The sequence below is a fragment of the Typopeltis vanoorti genome, chromosome 25 (assembly GCF_054136105.1).
Source record: "Typopeltis vanoorti isolate ZY-2024b chromosome 25, IOZ_Tvanoo_1.0, whole genome shotgun sequence".
Taxonomy (NCBI): Eukaryota; Metazoa; Arthropoda; class Arachnida; order Uropygi; family Thelyphonidae; genus Typopeltis; species Typopeltis vanoorti.
The window spans coordinates 81004339-81018461 of NC_143573.1; the positions used below are offsets into that span (position 1 = coordinate 81004339).

The window sequence follows — 14123 nt, forward strand, 5'->3', positions numbered from 1 at the left end:
CGTTGAAAAGCATTTTCTTTACACAACATACTAATTCTTCGTAAAGAAAATGGGAATCTTTAAAACGTTCATTGTCAACCACGCGATATCGCGTGATGCGAGTTCTCGTCGGTCGGCCGATCGCGCGTTATCGCGTGGACGTCGATATCAAGTTTCTAAGCGGGATAGTATAGCGGCCACAGTGAAACGGCGCATAATATTTATATTGGCCACTAGGGAAGGGATCGACTTTCGTGGAGTGGGGATGGCCGCCAGCCATTGTCTATTGTTTATGTTAGCCAATGCGCACAGTGGCGCCGTTCAGACAAGGCAACGATGCAACGATTTTGTTTAGTTATTCGTTGATTTAGCGTGCTTGAAGTTTGGTTTTTATTTATTTTGAGTATTGTTTTTGTTTTGTTTTTTTAGTAAGTTCCCATATAAATGTTGATTTTTGATAATTATTTTTTTCTATTTGTACGTTATTTTTAAAAATTCTATGTGATTATAAAAGACTGATAATTAAAGTTATAATTATTATATTTAAATGTTTTTTATTTGTAAAATATATAACTTATTTGACTGAATTACATATCATGCGATATCGCGTAATAAATATTTAGAGTACATAAATCCTATATACATAATAATAAAAGCATATAAATAATATATTAACTTATTTTGAGCACAATAAAAACTAAATAAAAAAATAAAAAAAATTTGGCCACCACACGAATTCCAATTTTCAGCTTGGCAGTGAACGTGTTAACAGGAATAAATGCAAAAATATGATTATTGGTATTCTGTGGGTGTGCACCACACACTTAGCATACCCTGAATATACCTCCCTGGCTTTAAGCAAATATAAAGTAGATTTAAATTCATTTGACTGTTAGATTATTATTCTTAAGGTGTTAGATTTATACATGACCTGTTCAGTCTAAAACCAGCTGCTCCTGTCTCGTCCTTCTTGAAAGAATAATTTTGCAGAAAATTTTGCTAATGACACATAACAGGTTTCCTCCCCAATTATTACAATTTCTTAAATCTCCTTTTTTTTTATTATTCCTATATTCTGATCCCTAAGGATTCTCTTTTTCTGAAATGTCTTGGAATAGTGGGTAGAGCATACCTAACTCTACTATTTTACTTGTCGGCTGCTTGTTGTGCCCTCGATGCCAGTTCTACAATCCATTTATCTTTTCTAGGACTTCTCTATTTATTTAAAATCTTATATTTATCTTTAAGTTTATTTTCCTTTTAGGGAAATTTCTTGCACATAACTTCAGCTTTATTTTTTTCCTTTCATCTGCTAGTCTCCAAGTTTCCACTGCATCATTAAGAACTTTTTACCTTTTTTTTTTTTTCCATTTAGGCTCTATATCATCATTCCTTATATTCTTTCCTCCATCAAAATTACTATCTATATTTTCCCTTAACTTTATTTTAAACTCTTTACATACCTCAGCATTAAATGTTTTCTCCTGATGATGTTTTTTTGGATATATAACTGCATAGATCCCATTTAGGTGGTGATCTGAGCCAATATTGGCATTTCTTTTAGTTCATACATCTAATAACATATTCCTGCACATTTGGCTGATGGCAGTATGATTTTTATTATATTTATTTATTTGATTATTTATCTGGTCGACACCCAGGTTGCTTTATATATTCTCTTATTATTATTATTACCCCAAGACTTCATGGAGTCAAAGACTCATCTGGGAGGTCCTTTTATCACACACACATCTCATCATACCATGTCTTAAACACTCAAACTCCTTGCAGACACCACACTCTCAGGCAAGGCATTCCAATCAGTCACAACTCTGCACGAAAAAAACCTGCCTCTCACTCCCCTCCCTACGCACACCCTCTTTATACAGTTTCCAGGGATGACTCTGGTTCTCCCCTTATCTCCCACTGTTCTCTGTAAAACTTCTCCACAATTGATCTTATAACAACCCCTTACCAACTTGTAGGTGTCTGTCATACTCCCCTCTTCCTTCCCTCCACCAGACTCTGCAAATTACATCTTCTCAATCTTTCCTCATACTCAACATTCCAGAGGTCAGAAACTACCTTAGTCAGTCGCCTTTGGACCTTTGTTTTCCAAATTTTAAAACCTTACATTTTACAACATTGAACTCGCATCCCCATTTCTATGCCCAATCACTCAGTTTATTCAAGTCTTCTTGCAAGGCCACAACATCTTCACTACTCTTTATGGTTCGTCCCAACTTTGCCCCATCTGCAAACAACTGAATATCTCCATCCAAATCTTCGCCAATATCATTAATATACAAGTTAAATGGTAATGGCCCTAAAACAGACCCCTGAGGCACTTCTCTAGTGACTTTCCTTTTCCTGGATATCTCACCCCCATACACAACTTGTTGATACCTATCAGATAGCAAGTCTCCAATCCAATGCACTAATCTAATATCCAGACCCATCTGCTCTAGTTTGGCTGTCAACTTATCATGAGGTACTCTATCAAAAGCTTTTGTGAAATCCAAGTATATTTCTGTGTATCCTTCTCCTCTGTCCAAGAAAGCAGTCACTTTATTGTAATAAGTAAGTAGATTACTAAAACATGACCTCCCTTTAGCAAATCCATGTTGTCATTCAAAGATTATACCATTGTTGTCAACCCAACTCTGGATCCTAGTTCTCCCAAGCTTCTCCAACAACTTAACCACAACACCTGACACACAGATAGGCCTATAGTTTGATGCTCGAGTTCGAGCACCTCCTTTATGAAGTGGCACAATCTTGCCCTCATTCCACTCCTTAGGAACTTGACCAAGTGTAAGACTCATATTAAAAAAATATATCAAGGCAGGTGTCAACTCTCTGGCACATTCCTTCAGAATACGCACAGCCTTATTAACATCTAGTTTACTCAATTCCCCAAACACCTCTTGCTCATTTACAATCAGTCTCTCCTCCCCATCATCCACTGCTCTCAATCTCTCCATGAAGTCACATTCAGAAGATTGAAAGATCTTTATGAACTGCTCAATAAGTATCTCCACCACACATTCTGTAACAGCTGTCTTTATACCATTTTCTCCAATCAATGTCATCCTTCCATAATCTTTCTTTCTTTTGCTGGCCACATATCGAAAGAACTCCCTAGGATTCTTTTTGGCTTCATTAGCTAACTGCTGTTCATACCTCTCTTTAGCTACTCTCACCAACCAAGTCACCCTCCTTGCCTGGTCTTTGTAGACATCATGAAATTGGTTATTTCCACTTCCCTTATACTGCTGCCACAATGCCCTTTTTCTCTGTATTGCATGCTTAATCTCTTTATTCATCCATCTCACACATATCTTATATTTAACCTTCTCACCCTTGGAATACATTTAGGCATTGCATCTACTAGATAGTTTTAGAAAATCCCCCAAGCTGCATTGATCTCTTTTCCAGCTAACTCCTCATCCCACGCTACACCTGCAAGATGTCTCCTTAGCTCTTCATACTCACCGCCTTGTAGTTCCACATATACCCTTTTCTCACAGGGGGCCCTCGCACTGCTGGCAACCACCCAGGTAATCACCTCATGGTCACTCTCACCAATTGCTGGATGATTTGATACCTCATTTATAATTACATCCTCTGATGGGATGACCAAATACAAGACCCTTAATTCCCGTGTGCCCTCTGTTACATACTGTCTGAGGTAGTTATCCCTCAAAAACTCAAGAAACTCATTTTCTTTACTTCCAGTTGCTATCTCGTCATTCCAGTCTATATTCCCATAATTAAAATCACTCATAATGATCACCCATTTCTTATTTTCTTGGCTAATTTGACTATACATTTCACTATCACCACCATCCACATTACCAGGTCTATAACAATATCCCACCAAGTATTTCATTCTATTCACCTCTATCTCACACCATATTGCCTCAAAACCACTGCCACTATTTCCATCTTGCATCTCTACTTTGTTTGGACATAACTCTTTCTCTATCATCTATAGCACTCTCCCTCCCTTTTTACCCCTTCTATCCTCACAAAACACATCATACCCTTCCATCTCTATTCCTGTCAGGATGTCATCCTCTTCCAACCATGTCTCACATAACATATTCCGACAATCTTTGGGTGAACAGACGCAATTAGTGCAACCATTTCATCTGCCTTGTTTCTTATACTTCTAGCATTGGTATACAAACACAGCAACTCATTTCTGGATCTACAGCTAGTTCCACTGATACCACTCACTCGATGTGATCTCTCCATGCTAGACTGGAGCCATTTCCTTTTCTGCTTCTTCATTTTAGAACCCTTTTCAATTCCAACTGTTTCCTTTTGATCCCTGGTCATCCCATTCCTTTCCTGCCTACACATGCTCTCACCTTTTGGAGCATCCACCTTTCTCACGCTGTGTACCTCTGTCCACCCTGAGCCTCCCTGTTTCCCTGTTCCTCTTGCACACCCATTCTCTCATTTTCTGTACTCATACCACTCACTTCTACATTCATATCCACTTCTTCAATCTCTCTCCTGCTCTTCTACATCACTCCCCTCTCGATCTGATTCCTTCTCTCCATTCACTTCTCTACCTTCCAGCAGCAGTCTCTCCATGTGACTCACACCATAATCACTCAAATGCAGTCCATCGCTCCCATACAGCCACTTCTTCCCTCAAACTCATTTTACACATTAACAAACTGTACTCCCATCTCCTTACACATTTCAGCCAGCATATCGTTCATAATCCTTGCTCTCCGCCTCATTTCACGACAGTCATACCTAGGCAACACACTGACTACCCTTCCTGTCACACTATTCTCTTTTATCCTTCCAAGCAGCCTCCTGATATACATTCTAACATGCTCTTTGTTCTCTCTCTAATCATTTGTACCAATTAATACTATTAACTCTTTTGCTCGCTCCCGCCTCATATCCAATACCTCTATCCCTCTACTCATTTTACCGCCTGGAAAACATACCTTGTGCATTCTATCCTCTAGCACACCTTTAATAATGGAGTCGCCATACAACGCTACTCGCTCATCTTTCGTTAACTCTTTCATGCCATCATGATTTATTTTAATAGTTTTGACCTGAATTATCTTAATTTCATTCCGCATCCATTTCATTTCTTGCCTCATCCAATCCAATTCATCTTTTGAATCTTGCGACACATTCTCTCTATCATTAAATCCTTCTAACTCTCGACCTCCTCTTCTCACTTTCACTCTCATTCATTCTTTGTTTCCGTACTTTCGATCCAAGATATGTCCAACTTTCGCTATCATTCTTCTCACTTTCACTCTCATTCACTTTTCTTTGTTCCGTACTTTCAGTCTAACATGCGTCCAACATTCGCTATCATTCTTCTCACTTTCACTCTCATTCATCTTTCTTTGTTTCAGTACTTTCAGTTCAACGTGCGTCCAACTTTTGCCATCATTCATTCTTTTTTCACTATCATTCATTCTTTCGATTTTTTTCACTTTCGATTTCTGCATCACACCATTTCTTGTTTCATTAGTTCTCTGAATTTCGTTTCCTTCCTTCTGCCACTCTCGCCTCCCTTTCGTCCCTTTTAACATCCGTTATGGTTTTCAAATTGCTCTTTTTTTTTTTTTTTTTTTTTTCTGACTCATTTTTTTAGCATTTTTTTGCCTCTGTTTCTCATCATCCTTCTCTTTCAAACTTGCACTCGTGTTCCCCGCGACATTCTCGTTACTAACACTTTCTGTCATCAATTTCATATTTGCATTCATCAGTTCCTCATTCAGGTCACACTTCGCGCACACACACACACACACACCCTTCTTCTGTCCACACTAAACATCCACAAATCATTTATGTAATCGAAGGAATACATATAACAGACCTCACACTTAACGAAATGACTGAAATCTAAATTAAAATCATGGGATGACAATGCCGCAGCCATTTTTTTTCTCTGCAGGTTACTAGGTCTAATATTAACGATTTCGTAATTAATTTAGGCAAGAAAAATCCCCCACACTAATAATAATGGTAGCGCACAACGTTTACTGCCGCTCTTACTCAAACAATTACGCATATAGACTTAATTCTTCTTAGAATAACTTATCTCAATCAGGAGCTCTTCTTAGACACGTCCACGGCACTTGGCTCACTAGCGCCACCTTAAAACTACGCAGCCAACAGGATTCGAACCTGTGTGGGAATATCCGAATGGATTTCAAGTCCATCGTCTTACCCACTCGGCCATGACTGCCACTTATGTTGGACCGTATAGAATATCTCCAACCTGAACTGCAAAACAGCTCTCACAATGTCATACCATGCTAAGAGCCAAGTGGTTCGGGAGTTCTGGAGGCAAACTCCTTCTTCAGAGCAGGGATAAGGCATGTTTGTTTTCTGGAGGGGAATTTCGAGCAGCAATGCATCTTCCTATAGTATCCCAAATTTGTTCTGTGTGGTTGAGATTTGGGGAGGATGCTGGCTACTCAATTCAATTAATGTCCTTGGTCTCCAAAAGTATCTCCACTGCTCATGTACAATATGGTGTGGTGTTGCATTGTCATCCAATTTTTTTTTTTTTTTTTTTTTTTTTTTTTTTATGGACGACAATTTTTTGCCTACAGCACCACGGGACAGTTGAACGTGATGATGAAAAACTTCATTGCAATATCGTTCATCAGTCATAGTCTCTTTTTCCAGCACTTGTAACTTGGTGCATCCATTTAGCATACTGCCTCTCCACACCATGACTCCAGCACCACAGTACCAATTTCTTCACGCTAGATTAAGTGTCGTATAGAATCGGAGGAAAGACTAAAATGATTCTCATCTGTAAAAAGTACATTCATCCATTGGTGTCTTGTCCATTTTTTATAGATAGAACAACACTGAAAACATGCTCTACAGTGAGCTGTGGATAAAGGAATGCAGACTGCAGGCCTTAAGATATATAGGTCTACTTGCAGCAGATGTCTTGCCACAGTTTGTCATGATATTTGTGTACCTTTTCTTGAGTGGAGTCAACTTGCAGGCTGACCTATCATGGTGTGTCAATTGCATTTTGATGTCATAACCAAAAATCTGTCTTCATACTCCATGAGGGCGACCTCTTAGCAAATGTAACACATTCTGTTGGTGTAATGCTTGTAATGCTGCCCAGAGCATGGATACAATGCTATGCGAGATTCCAGACTCACTTAAAATATCAGTAATTCTGCAATAATATCAGTAATAATTCTTCCTCATGTGAAATCATCTAGATTGATATCTTTGAAACATTACAAGACATCCAAGTTTGCAACTTTATTCCTTCACAAAAAGAGCTTGCTTCAAACACAATTTGCTATTCAGAAATCTGAATGTGTACCTACTTTCTTACTTGAAATCATCAGTTATACAAATTGCCTTAAGCTGATTCATCTGAATTTGTGATTGTAATTTTCAGAAATAGTATTTGTCCTTAGGTTTTGGACACCAGTGTATTTGTCACAGAGTTCCACCAAAAGTTCAGGTTATACATTTCTCTCTCCCAAACCATGCTTTCCCATTACATTCTCCAGCTCCTCATTATTTGTACTAACTTGAACACTAAAGTCACCCATGAAAACATCCACAAGGTCTTATCAATGAGACCGTAAAACTTTTCTTTTTCTTCAAAGGATGCATTTTCATTTGGGACTTAGTACTGAACCACTCTTAGCCTTCTAAATTTAGTTTGAAGATTTACTGTTATTATTCATTCTGAAATTGGTTCCTACCTAATCATTGCTTGACTAAATCTTTTGCTCATTAGGTTTCCAGTTCCATATTATGTATATGTTATATTAAGCATCATCCCTGAATAAAGAAATACATTCCCATTGGGAAAATTTATTCTACCAATACCATTCCATCTTACCCCAGTTTGATAGAGTGTTTTAACTTAGGTTGTGACCTAATTTTCAAAGCTTTAGTTGATACCAAGGGGTCGGTCCAATTTCTGCATTTATCCAACTTCTAAACAGTATTAAAAACAAACAGTAGTTTGGAGACTTATGGGTTGTTAGCCTATAGAGTTCTGGTGGTAGGACTGCTACTTAAGCCTCTAGACATGCATGACATTCGTTTTATACACAAGTATTGACTATCATGCAAATGTTTCAGTTATACCCCTGATACCCAGTCACCAGAGCTTCATTTGTGATAACAGGTTCCTAGAAGGAGAGGGTAGTATTTGAGTGGTATAGGCTATATGTTATATATCATGAAGTCAAGGACTTCATAATAGTACAACAGTCACCACTCCTTAGAACCCAATGATCATAATATGGAGCTCAAAACATTGGATAATAGTTTTTTTTTGTTAAATTAATTATTGTAATGAAACAGTAGTCTTCACAATTTTACCATGTAAAATTATAGAATTATGTAGACGTAAATTTCTGTGGTTAAGCAGTGCTGTAGGTAATTTTCAGTATTGAGACCACATATTAATATAAAGAATTTATTAAAAATAAACGCTTAAAAAGCCTGACAAGTTTCATGCGTCATAAGACTTGCATCATTGGGGATAATGGTATATAAAAGTTTTACACAACAAAAGCTTATTGACAATTAATTACACATATTAGATATTTTTAATAATTTCACAACTGTTAAATACAAATGATATATTTGTTACTATATGCATGTTGGAATATTGCTAGTTATGTTCTTGGGTTACATCCTAAGCTATATCCTTAAAACCATATCCTTAGGATATATAGCACACATACGTGTGCTATATCCTAGCAGTCCATGACAGTTAAATTTTTGATAAAGGCAAACCACACTTGATGTAAAATAAATCTTGATTTTTATTGCACCGTATAGGGATCCTAAGCATTTGTGCGGCTTCTTTATTTCTTGTGAAACAGTTATTTTTCCATTTATGACATGTTTGTCTGTTGCTAAAGTACTTGATGGCCAGTAATGGCTGTGTGGAACGCTAAACCTGATTTGTGCTCCCTTCATTTTTTCAATGTCTTTTACGTGTTCAGACATGCGGATCTCCACCAATCTTCCCATCTGGCCTGCATAACAAATGCCACAAGAGCAATGAATCTCATAGATGCCTGATTGTTTCATGAGGTGATGTGGTAGTTTTGGTGCATGTAGGAATCTTGATATTTTTTGTTAAGGTAGAAAAGCCACTTTTATGTTGTACTCACTGAGCAAGATATCCACTTTGTCTGTGGCATTTTTGATGTATGGCAGCATGATTGCATTCTTGAAATCTTTTTTTTTTTTTTTTTTATTGTTGTTGTTGTTTTATCATCTTGGGTTCAAAACCATTAAGTGCAGGGTTCTATGCTAGGTAGTATAATTCTTCATTTCTTTTAATCAGTGTGCTGTATATATTGTATGCCTATTATGCGTTTTTTTGTTTGTTTTTAATTTTTTAAATTTTTTGCCTATTAATTATGCCTATTTTTTGCATGGTGGTGTGAAACGGCATTTAAAAATCTTCCTGTTGTGGTTGGTTTTCTATATACGCGGAGAAGGGTAACCTTTCAAAAAAGGGGAAAAAATCTCCTAATCAAAGGTTTTAATTTTGCTCTATCTCCACAGAATATTCCTAAAGTAGACATCATAGTGCAAATTGAGAAAGGAATCTGCAGTCTTCCTAGAGATTCAGTAGATTTCATCTGCATACAAAGTTCAGCCTTATTATTAAAATGTAAGGTACCATATAGAAACTTACCGAAATTGGAATCCATAGCCCTTAAAAAATTAAGACGAGATAAAAACAGTAATAATTAAGCAGATATAGGAAATGTAACAGTAATTATGAATTCAGATGAATATGCAAGAAAAATGAACATCCTATAAGCAGATTCCAATACCTATTCATCCTTAGACAGGGATCCCACATGGCATGAACATAATAAAACCAATGAGTTGATCAGAAAGTTACCTAATTTTCCAGAAGAATTAAAAAGATCTTTATCATCAAAACATCCATTGGTCCCAAGAATTTATGGAGCACCAAAAATTCATAAAAATGATATTCTGCTATGGCTAGTTGTAGATGTAAGAGATTCTCTGACCTCAAACTTCGCAAATATCTGATAAACATGATAACACCACACACAGGAAAAACAGAATCATTTATAAAGAATAGTTTGTATTTCATTGAAAAGATAAAGGGTATAAATATAGAACCTTCAGACATCTTAGCAAGTTTCTATATACAGGATCTCTTCACCAGTGTACCCAGAAATGACACGGATATCCTTGGAAACCTTTTCTCATCGGACACTGTAGAACTTTTCAAACACTGCATGGAAAACACTTTTTTCATTTTTCAAGACAAATATTGGTAACAAAAAGAAGGACTTACCATGTGTTCCCCCCCCCCTTTCTCCAGCTCTAGCCAACCTATTTATGGAAAATTTCAAAACAAACTCATTAAAAACCTATCAGAAAAGTCCAAAAGTTTGGCTATGTTATGGTGATGGAACAGCCAAAAAAATTACCCTTCCTTGATATCTTTAAAGTATATGATATATTTGAAGTAAATGAAGAAGAAAAAAAGGTTATCCTTCTCCAGTGGCACTCAGGATTTGATCTTGGAGGTGGCCGAGCACTCAAGATTTAATCTTGGGGGGGGGGGGGGGGGATCGAGTTGAGTATATGATTTGAGAATACACACTATGCATTGTATACGAGCTATGACTAAGCATCTGCAGCGATCGCCAATACACGATACCCGTGATTTCCTGTGGCCCGACTCGGGCAAACGAAGTAGCTCTCGAGCGCTATAGGGTATTCCCACCTTATGTGACCACTAATTCATAAGGAGCATATAACGAACATAGAAATAGAAGACACGACCCAACATAAATAATAATAATAATAAAAAAAAGAATTTTAATTAGGAAAAGATTTTTGGAAATTTTTCTGGTGTTTTTTTTTTTTTTTTTCCTTTTTCTTTTGGGGGGTGCCAAGGCCCCTTGGCCTCCTCCCTAGGTGCACCAATGTCCTTCTCTGTATACAGAAAACCCACCACAACAGGAAGATTTTTAAATGCCACTTCACCACCATCCATTGCAAAACATAGGCATAATTAAAACTTTGCAAGACAGTGCATACAGTATATCTGGCACACTGATTAAAAGAAATGAAGAATTGCACTACCTGCCACAGAACCTTGCATTTAATGGTTTTGGACCCAAGACAATCAAAAAATTCTTAATACAGTTCCTGCAACTCCCTTACTTAAACAAGATTTCAAGAATGCAATCATGCTGCCATACATCAAAAATGTCACAGACAAAGTGGATATCTTGCTCAGTGAAAACAACATAAAAGTGGCTTTTCTACTTTTACAAAAAATATCAAGATTCCTACATACACCAAAGCTGCCATATCATCCCACATCCCATAAAAAAAACCAGTCATTTATGAGATTCATTGCTCTTGTGGCATTTGTTATGTAGGTCAGACGGGAAGGTCGGTAGGGAACTGCATGTCTGAACATGTAAAAGACATCGAAAAAAGAAGGGAGCATAAATCAGGTTTAGCATTCTACACAGTCACTACTGGCCATGGACCCCTAGGATATAGCACACATGAACCACGGAACTTTACAATAACTTGCAATATGCATACAGTAATGAATATATCATGTTAAAGATACCAAGTAATTTTAAACCTGGTTTTACTCCATTTTTTCTAAGTAAGCAAACAGACAAAATGTCAAGTTTGCGCCTGCAATATATGCAAGACTAGCTGATCCCACAGGTAGTGCAAGACCAAGGCAACTCGTGGTAGAGGTGGAGCAAGCTCTGATCACTAATCTTAATATTTACCCTTAATGCCAAAACACATCTCCAAGAAGGGGATGTATGATGTTTTGTATTAAAGGCAAGGGGCCACTACCCAGACCGGTTTCGGCCTTTATTGAGGCCTCATCAGTGGGAGCCAGGCTAGAAATACCAAGATTTAGTAATGCAGAGCTTGTAAGTATTTTACCAAAATGAGTTACCATAAGGTGTTATAACCTTATTAGATAAAAATCTCAGGAGGAGATATAGATGTAGAAAGTATTTTTAACTTGGGTATAGTTATGTTAAAGATACCAAGTAATTTTAAACCTGGTTTTACTCCATTTTTTTCCAAGTAAGCAAACTTGGTATCTTTAACATAACTATACCCAAGTTAAAAATACTTTCTGCAGTAACGAATATATCATATTTATTCTGGTTTCTCAATTATTTAACAGTTGTGAAGTTATTAAAAATATCTAATATGTATAACTAATTGTCAATAAGCTTTTGTTGTGCTAAGCTTTTATGTACCATTACTCCCGATGATGTTAGTCTTATTATTATTATGTGACACCTCCAGAGTCCAAAGACTCATTGAGGGAGAGTGTGCCAACAGCATCGACCGATTGATCCCCGTATAACTACTAACCACTCTCAAAGTTGCTTAAATTTTTGTTGAGCCATTAGTAGCAGAGGTTCTACTAATCGACCAACCTTTGCTAGCTCTCACGAAACTTGTCGGATTTTTTTAATTGTTAATGTTTGATAAACTCTTTATATTAATATGTGGTCGCAATACTGAAAACTACCTACATTATAGAAAATAATTTTAATGTTGATCCGATACGAAAGGAAACTGTGAGCAAGAGGGTGGTATCTCTGATGATTGTTTCCCAAATTTTCAGAAGTTTAATGCAACCATATTTATTTAGATTCAGTTGATTTTTGAGTGCTGCTGCAGATTCTGAAGTCTTTCTTTTTTAAATTTACTGTGGTGGAGCTGGTGGTTTTTTTTCTGGGAGATTCTGTGGGTTGTATCCAAAGCATAGTCTGCAGGCCAAACTGACCATAGTCGTGATTGGAGATGTATGATTTGAGTTCTTCTAAGCGGATGATTGCTAATCTACCTGCCTGTCCAAAGTAAGCCAGCTTGCAGGAACAGGGTACTTTATAAACTCCATGCACTGAGAGAGGAGGAAGCTGATCTTTGGTAGAATGGATAAGGGTAGCAAATTTACAGTGGGGCTTAAATGCTGTGTGGAGGTTATACTTTTTTATGGACTTGGCTATTTTTTCTGATGTGCCACGGATGTAGGGTATGATGATGGAATTTTTGAACTCCTTCTGAAGGGATGGCCAAGAAATGGGGAGGAACTGATTATTGTTTTAATTCTGTAATCGCTGTAGCCATTGGAGAGGAAGGTGTTGTGTATGTGTGAAGTTCAGTTGAAAGGGCAGTTCCACTGGAACAAAGATTGAGGGCTGTCTTGGTTAAAGTTTTAATAATGCCATATTGTTGAGATGGGCAGTGATGGGAGAGTTTATGAATGTGTCTGCCTGTCTGCATAGGTTTTCTATATACAGTGAAGGAAAGTTTACCATTAGGAAGGCATGTAACTAAAGTATCTAGGAAGGGTAAACTATTGTTATTTTCCTTTTCCATCATAAACTGGATTTTTGGATATAGGCTGTTGAGGTGACTGAGTAAGGTGTCTAATGTGTCTGGGCCATGAGGCGAAAGAGAGAGCACATCATCTACATATCTTAGCCAGATAGAAGGTTTGAGAGGGGCTGAGGCTATGGCTTGTTTTTCAAAATTTTCCATATAAAAATTAGCAAGAGGGAGTGAGAGGGGGGACTCATAGTGGTTACCTCTATCTGTTTGTAAATTTTGTTCTTCTAATAAAATAACCAGAATTGATGGCAAAGGAAAAGAGATCTAAGATGCCAGAAGGAAAAACGTTTTTTAAGAGTGTTAAGTTGTCACTTAACCATTTAACTTCTAAAGTCGAGTTGACTCGAGTGTGGAAAAAAATGGTGACCTTCCTGCGATCGAGTTAACTCGATTTGAACTTCTTTTTCCATCTCTTGGATATCACTGTTCTCAATTCACATGTTTTGTATAATGTACATACTGGTGAAAACATCACACATGCTAATTTTCAATTGACTCTCATCAGAGAAATTTTTCAAAAGTTCCACATGCCAAGACTGACCTCTACATCTGGACAACCATCACATTGTGACGAACCCCTTAGACTGAGGGAAAGACATTTCCTAATACCTGTGCCACCCACACCCAAGAAAACAAATCCCACTTGGTATTGTCATGTGTGTTCAAATACCACATTGGGGCAAAGAAAAAGAAGA

The 14123-nt window shown here is 37.3% G+C and overlaps 1 protein-coding gene and 1 non-coding gene across 9 annotated transcripts in view; one reads left to right on the forward strand and one right to left on the reverse strand.

Annotated features, from left to right (window-relative positions):
* Nucleotides 1-14123, forward strand: part of LOC150092876 (single-stranded DNA-binding protein 3-like) — an 846537-nt gene that overhangs the window by 667801 nt on the left and 164613 nt on the right. The gene's annotated exons all lie outside the window — the stretch shown is intronic.
* TRNAS-UGA (transfer RNA serine (anticodon UGA)) lies at nucleotides 6136-6217 on the reverse strand. The gene has a single exon. It is a non-coding gene; the product is annotated as a tRNA-Ser (tRNA).